At 43.3% G+C, this 8,118-nt stretch overlaps 1 non-coding gene across 1 annotated transcript; it reads left to right on the top strand.

The window, feature by feature from the left end:
• Nucleotides 1-273: 273 nt before the first annotated feature.
• LOC128113123 (U1 spliceosomal RNA) lies at nucleotides 274-436 on the top strand. The gene has a single exon (XR_008219348.1). It is a non-coding gene; the product is annotated as a U1 spliceosomal RNA (small nuclear RNA).
• Nucleotides 437-8,118: the final 7,682 nt, after the last annotated feature.

Below are 8,118 nucleotides of genomic sequence, written 5' to 3'. Positions count from 1 at the left end.
AGACCAGCCAAACCCTCAAAAGGAAAGAGCCTGTGAGTGACAGAAGTGGGTGGATGGACAGCTGCTGCTCGCAGGCTCACAACATCTTCTCGCTGCTGAGTTATCTGCAGCCTTGAAAATATTCACAAGATGAGTGAGAAGCTACAGCCCCAACTATTGTCCGAAAACACAAACTATTTTTCATCTGGCCGTGATTCTGGATTCAATGCTGAAGTCACTGAACACCCAGGAACACCAGTGAGAAGGCACAGTCACATAAGAAGGCATTATTTAATGCTTACCTGGCAGCTGAGATACCATGATCCAGAAGGTGGTTTTCCCAGGGTGAAGCTTATCAGTTGTATTCCAGGTATGCTGACCCCTGCAACTTCCCAAACACAGAACATCCGACTGCACAACTTATGGTACTGGGGACTTGTGTTCATGCTTTTCCCTCTTACAAATATTTTCCAAAAGAAAAATACATCATCTAAATCTTCAAAGATAGACCATACCATTTGTACTGAGAACTCACATATCCTGAAAGCAGTCACGCAGTCTGAAGACTTGAACGTCCAACTTTGTGATCCACCAGTCCGTCTCCTGTCCCATCTGTACAATGGGCATAATGACAAAGATTGGAAAATGTGCAGTTTGAAGCTTGAACATAGTAACCCAGGATGACAGCCTTTTGTAAACCACGCAGTGCAGGGTTTTAGAGAGAGCAAATCTGATCAAACCATCCAGCAGTTACCTGCCTGGGACTGTGCACTGGAGAGCTCCATTGTTGCAGCCATCCTGATTCATTTCAAAGTAGAAGGGGACTGTGGATGCATCTTCCGGAGCTGCCCAACGTAAACGAGATTGTCCTTCAGGATCTCACCACCCATAGAGGCAGCACCCCCTGCAAGATCAGCATGAATCTTCAGCTCAGTAGAGGGGTGCACACTGCTTTTGGAAGGTACTCTTTTACCTTCTTAGGATTCTGCAGCCACCTCTGTCCTGAGCCAGAGAACCTCGCCTGAAGTCAGAAGGAAGCTAATTGCTTTTTTATTTAGAGTGGTGGGGAAAACGAGGCGCCACCAAACACCATTGGTGATGGAAGTACCTAAGAGAATGGCTCAAGAAGACTCGTTTGGACATCCGTGTATTGAAAATGAACTTGTGCACAACTCGCACTAAAATACCTGGGAGTTAGGGAAAGGAGAGGAGAAGTCATTCCATCCGCTGACAGTAGTGCGCAGTCACAATTACAGCGGCCTTCTGCCTCATCTTAACATATGAAACCTTTGAGTCTCCTTTTCAGTGACTCACCCTGTGGCTTCTTCATAATCTACACTGAAAATCACAGCACAAGGCCCCCACTGGGCCTTGAAACTAAGAGGAGGGAGCTAGGTATCTCATTAGCAATTAGAATAAGATGGGGGATGATGTACTGTTTCTTCCCGTACCCCCCCCTCCACTTTCCCTCTCTTCCTTCTCCTTCCTTCCCTTGCATTCTTCATCTTGAATTCAATAAATATTTACTCACTATTTACATGCTATGCTTAAGGGAACACAGATATGAAACAGAACTATCGTATTTCTGAATATAACACAAAACCGTAAGAAAGGAGACGCACTGGATTTATTACGTGTCTTTCAGGGGCTTTCAGAAATCCTTTCTGTGGCGTATATCAGGGAAAATATATAAGAGTATAGGGAATAGTGGAATCTGATTCTCTCCCTAAACTGGCAAGAAAAGCAACTGAATTCAGGGCCAGTGTATATTTAAATCCATCAATTCGAAAAACATGTGTTCCCTGGATAATAGGAAATAAAATTAAGGAATGGGTTCAGGAGTTGGTGTACAGTCTATGGGAGTTTAGAAGAACGTATTGCATCCTGTAAATGTTGGTGTGCTCACGGTTCTGGGAAAGCATGCAGGTTTTGCAGCACTGGGGTTTGGACAGGAGTCCTTTCCTCCTCCATGGAGCGCTGCATAGAAGTAGATCCCACCCAAGGCACTCTGGGAGCTACAAGGGTGATGGAGACCTGGTTCTCACCTTCAAGAGGCCTGTAGTCAACAGCTAGAGATGGAGAAGGGAGAGAGGTGCATTCTTCTCCTTCAGAAAAGATGACAAGCCAATGAGACGAGCCAAGCTACACAAGCAAAGTTGGACGGACAGACAGGACTGTTCCTCCTGCCACAGCACTGAGACTGCCTTAGTGGTAAAGATGGCTCCCGGTGAGTATGAGGAGACGAAGTAGGTTTTAAAGGGTGTAGAAGAGGACCTGCGTAAGCACTAGGACTCAGCATACGTGTGAAAAGGTGACCATGGTGGTATATGCTTGCAGTCCCAGTGCTGAGAAGGAAGGAAAAGGAGGATCCTGGGAGCTTGATAGCCAGCCAGATTAACTGAACAGGAGTCTGAGGTTTCAGTTAGAAACCCTGTTTAAAACAAATAAGGTGGATGTTTCCTGAGGAACAATACCAGAAGTTACCATGCTTGGGTATCTGCCCTTCCCCCATATTCATGTACACACACATACACATATGCATACACACACAAAAGAAGGTTTTTTGTTTTTTTGTTTTTTTAAGGAGAAATAAAAGTGGAGAAAAGCAAAGCAAAAGTGAGCTTCAGGAACACTGCAATTCAAAACAAGAGGTGACGAAATGTGAAGAGCTTCCCATGCTCCTGTGGGGCCCAAGCAGGTAGAGCAATGGGAGGTGTCTGGGAGAAGATCCACGAGGCTGAGCATGGCAGCAGGCAGGCGGAGGGTAACTTGGCTGAATGACCAAATCCAGTTTTGCCGGTCACCACTGACCCTTTCTGCATGCTGCTGGTGCAAAGACTGTTCTCGGGTCCAGAGGCAGCAAACGACATTGTTCCGACAGCCCACGGGCTTGTGGGACACACTACTTCACCAGGATGCCATGCTCACGTGTGACATGAGAAAGCCACACGAGGTAGAAAATTCCTGTGCCCTGTATCCATTCTGTCCCCTAGACAAGAGAAGGCCATCTCTCATCAAAAGCTGTTAGCTCCCTGACCTCTTAACCTAGTCACACTTCGGCCACAGTGTCATTTCATGGAACGTCTAGAGCCACAGCTGGTTTTGGCCAGTCCTTGAAAATGGGGTCCTGGAGCTGGGAATGTAGCTCGAGCTGCTAGAATGCTTTCCTGGTATGTGCAATGCCTTGGGCTTTATCCTCAGTGCAGCATTTACTGGATACAATAGTACATGTCTGTAATGAAGAGGTAGAGGCTGGAGGATCAGGAGTTCAAGGTTATTCTTGGCTACATAGTGAGTTCAAAGCCATCCTGAAATAGCTGAGATTTTACTTGCCTCAAAAGTAAAACAATAAAAATAAAAAAAATAATAAGGTAAAATGGAGAAGAACATGGGGTGCTGCTGGGGTTTTCTGTAGTACAACAGAACAGGCACTAGCCAGCCTCTGACTCTCTCTGTGGTCACACCTCTGTCACAGCCACTTGCCACATTTTCTGTGTCTTTTAGAAATGCAGGTCTTGAATGTTTGTCCCCTGACAAACAATAAAGAAGTTAGCACTGTTTCCTCTCACCTGAGAGTTGAATGGGGATCATGTGAGAACTGCAGCAGAAAAAGAAATCCTAAAATTTCAGTTACAGGAAATCTCCGGCCACAGGTCCCAACTCTGAGGCTTGAAAGAAAGAACAAAGTGATACCCACAGTTTTGTTTTGCTTTGAACCCCTGACTAACTGGATCACTAAGGACCAGGGGAGAAAATGGGGAAGGAATATGCCAGTTAGGTATGAAAAGTCACGGGCTGTGATGGGAACAGAGCATTGCCTCACACATTCCTATAGCAACTAAATGGGTAACGTAACAATTATGTTCACAAAAGTTATTTGAAAGAGCTTTCTTAATACCAGATATACCAGCGGGTGAGAAACTGGGACAGATAAACAAAACATTTGTTCTTATAGTTCAGGTTTGATCCGCTATTTGTCTGGGCTCTTGATCCCCCCATTATATACTGAACCCCTCTAAAGAGTAGGGATCCCCCTTTGTCTCTTTGGTGGAATAAAAGCAATGCTTCACCAGCCTTTTCTCCACCCTTTCCTGTCGGGATATCACTTGGAAGAAGTGGAGAATTTGTCCACCAGGCACAACATCAGCAGCGTAAGAAAACTGCCTTGGACAGTATTTTCCAATAATGAGAAATAAAATTAAATAAAAAAAATATAGTCAATGAGGCCGGCTACAGAGCCTCTGTGACTCTGAAGGCTCAGAACGGGAGGTGGCTGGAACTTTACTCTTGTTTAAAACCCCACTTTATGAAAGAAACATGGACTAAATTTATCTTCTCAGATTGGAATGTTTTTATTCAAACTGAACTTAGAAATATTTTTTGAACTTTTTAAAAGCTATTTGGTCTGTATATTTAAAACACTCCTAAAATTCAGTGACTCGGGACACTTACCTCCAGCCTGTCTCTTTTTCTTTTTCTTTCTCCTTTCTTTTTCTTTCTCCCTTCTTTCTCTCATTTCAAGAAATGTGGAAAACATTAACGAAAATTGTGTTGGTCTGTACAATTTTATTCTGTTAAAGACAGGTTTTATGATACATTTAGCCTTTTAAATGCCACTAATAGTCTCTGGGGACACATGGTTTTTCCTCTAGTGCAACAATTAAGTCCATTTCAATGCTATTTGGATAAGTTGAAACAATTCGGTCACTGTGTGCCTGCTCTCAGGTACCCACAGCAAACCCAGAGGGGACACCCAGCCTTACCTGACTAATGAAGTTTTACCAGCTTCAGACATGTACCCAAGGATTTGACTTTTCCGCATTCTTCTTGCTTATTTTCCCCTCATTTCTTACAGAAGGGAGTAATGAGACCTTCCACACCGCGTGCTGGTCAGAAGAGTGACTTGGTAATGAACGTGATTAATCACAATTGCTCTCTTTCTCCTCCCTGTCTGGAGTTTGAAATATGTTTCCCACTAGAACCCAGCAAGGCTTCTTGGATTTATTTATTTTATTTCTTCAATCAAGTGAGAATAAAGATGTGGCGGGGGGGGGGGGATGTGCTACACGTGTGCATTCTGCTTTTTGGGTGAAAGTGTATTTTGGTAGTTGGAAATCCGTTCACAAAGCATATTTGCATGTTGCTCAATTATGAAGCTCAATTATAATCAAATTATCTCTGACTGAGGCATAAGGATGTCAGAGGAAGTAATTTTGTGAATTCCAGATCCGTACACGTAGCTCATACTTTTAACTTAAAGTTTAGTCACTTGGAGAGAAGTAGGAGTCCAGGAAAGTGGCTGGTTCAGCACCAAGTCCCCAAGAAACAATTACTCCCTTCCCTCGAACATGTGATATGCTGAATTGGCTCATTAGAAAAAAAATTCTTTCCTTCTTTCTTCCTTCCTTTCTTTCTTTCTTTTTTCCTTCCTTCCTCCCTCCCTCCCTCCCTCTCTCTCCTTCCCTCTCTCTCTTTTCTTTCTTTCTTTTTCTTCCTTCTTTCCATCCTCCCTCCCTCCCTCCCTCTCTCTCTCCCTCCCTCCCTCTCTCTCTTTCTTTTCTTTCTTTTTTAATGCTGGCATATGTTCTTTTGTTGCTTGACGGTACAAGAAATAGAGATTCTTCACCAAGCTGGGAAGAAATGACCCCAGGACTTTGAAGTCGTAGGGCATTCACTCCTGGTGCCTTTCCAGCCTCTTCCAGCTGACCTTGCAATGCAGAAGGGACTCCAAGCGAAACAAGTCGTCAGAACGAGCAAGCTGACCACACACAGGACCAGCTGTGGAAACTTGGTCTTAATTGCTAATCAAATTGTGATCTGGGCAAATATATTTCCACAGATACAACTTCCCCTCTTAAATTCATTCATATGATAGTGCTTAGTAATGGCAAAGCAGCTTGTCCTTGGTCCAGAGTGAATAAGGAGCACAATTTACATTCAGTGTTCATGCTTAGAGAACCAGGGTGCTAATGAAACACATCCCTCTAGCCCATGGCAGTTCCCATTCCAAGAGCCAGCATCCCACATCAAGGACTACGCGTGTGGAAGCACAGGGCATTGTTTGGATAGTCCTTCCTGTGGCTAAGCAGGGCCACTGTGATTTTTACGTCCTTTCTCCATGGGTGTAGGGGTTACAACTCCCTTCGGAAGTAAAGCCAAGAGCTGCCCAACCCTCTGTGATCTGAGGATTGAAATGTTCGGGTGCTTTGCAGTGAGTAAGCAGAAAGTAAAGAATCAAAGAGCCTGGAGTTGATTATACCTCACCAGGGAAGCATGGGGAAAGAAAGGACTGGTAGATCCAAAGGGCAGATTGAATAAACATTGATCCATTCCCTTCCGTGGTTTTTATTGGAGGGAATGAGGTTTGGGGTTAAAAACTGAGACTACTCCGTGTCTTTGTGCAGGAAATGAAGACATGGGTGCAGCTAGTTTTGAAGAAAAAACATTTTCTTCAGCAAAATTCCAAGTTCAAAACTGTAGTGCAGGATTTTACTATTTTAGAGAGAGAAGCTGTAAAGATAGATGGAAATGTCTGAAAAAACTCAACAGTACTAGTAAAAAAGGCAATAGGTTTTTTTAATGCAATACATTTGAAACTGATTAATTTTTGTGAACGCTTTCAAATTGTCCATGAGAACATAATTTCTTTGGTAAATGTGAAGTTGAGAATTGTACCAGAACCTCAATACGGGGAGGCTAAGGGTACATTTTCTCTTTCTTTCTCTGTGTAATTGGATAAAGAGGAAGTTAGTTCAGTGCCCAGACTAATACATTATAAGAGAAGATGGAGATCAATACAATTTTCAAACTAAATAAGCTCTGCTCCGGGTTTTATTTCTCTTGCCATTTACGAAACAAAGTGACTCCAATGTTTTTGTTCATGTCTGTCTGTAACACACAAAGCCGACAGAGTTGCTAACATGAGGACAGTGGCTGCTTACATTTCTCCTGGGTGTTAGGATGCAAAAATAGCATTTCATATTTATGAATTTTGCATCCTAAACAGGAGTCTTGCCCCAGATGCCTTAGAATTACTAGCATTATCAAAATTTACCAAATATCTGAATATATGTGATAGGCTAGGAACCATGTAAAATGGGAATTAAAACTAAATAAAACATAGTATTTGTAATGGGGGAAGCCACAGGGTTTGGCTAAGGCTGAATTCAATTTATCTGTGATTTCTGACAGAAGGAAATGTTGGCCCGAATTCAAAACATTCTAATCCCAGTGGGGGAAAAAAAACCAAGGTTTTACTATTCGTAAATTTATTTTATTATTTAATAGAATTCAGATTCCAAGTTTAACCTTGAATCAGAGTTAAAACAAATTCAAAATTCGGAGGAATGCTGGTAAGCAGAAACCCTTCACACAGCAGAAACGATTGCATAGTCAAGAATAATCTTGCTTGTTTTTTTTCCCTTACAAAGTCTCCCTACAACTTGAAGATAATATTTTCTCATCCTAATGAGGAGAGCACAGAGTGAGGTGTCCACACCTCAGGGCTGGCTCTGACTGTGTGTGCTTCTTCCCAGCTCAGTAACATGAGGGTTATTGCTCCCCTGTGGGAAGAGACAGTATTTTAAGTGCTTAGTGTCCTGAGCAGGTTCTCCAATGACCAAAGGATGCAGACCTTGGAAGGCACTTGTTACATTCGAGGCTGTCACTCAGCAGCCATTGAAGACAGCTGAAGTGCTGTCACTCAGCTTGGGTGTACAGGTACCAGAAGGCAATAGCACTGAATAAGAGGTGAGAGTGGGTACCCCTCCTTCCACATCCACATATTTTGTGTTGGGAGTAGTTGAGGTTTGGCCTTGATTTCACACTTCCCAGAACTCGCTGCTTATAGGTGAGGTCATCCTTGGGCATCTCATTTCACATGTGAACAATTAAAGAGGCTGGTGGCTTTCTGCTTTGTATTTCCGGTAAATAGCATGTGTTGGCTTTGAAATTTGTCAGGAAAGGAGCGTGTTGGTGACAAGACTCAACACGCCTGCCTGCCAGGAGGAGTTGGGGCCTCCAGCATCTGGTCTTCCAGAGTCAAGCTCTAGCACGTCGCTTTGGATAAAGCAATCTCCCTGACACTTAGCATTCTCACTTAAAAATGGGTTATCCGTGAGGTTGGTGTGATGGTTCAAC

Source organism: Peromyscus californicus, unplaced genomic scaffold, assembly GCF_007827085.1.
Source record: "Peromyscus californicus insignis strain IS unplaced genomic scaffold, ASM782708v3 Scaffold_17__1_contigs__length_78620276, whole genome shotgun sequence".
Classification (NCBI taxonomy): Eukaryota; Metazoa; Chordata; class Mammalia; order Rodentia; family Cricetidae; genus Peromyscus; species Peromyscus californicus.
Note: the sequence above shows the minus strand (reverse complement) of the source record. Positions and strands in the feature narration are given on the sequence as shown.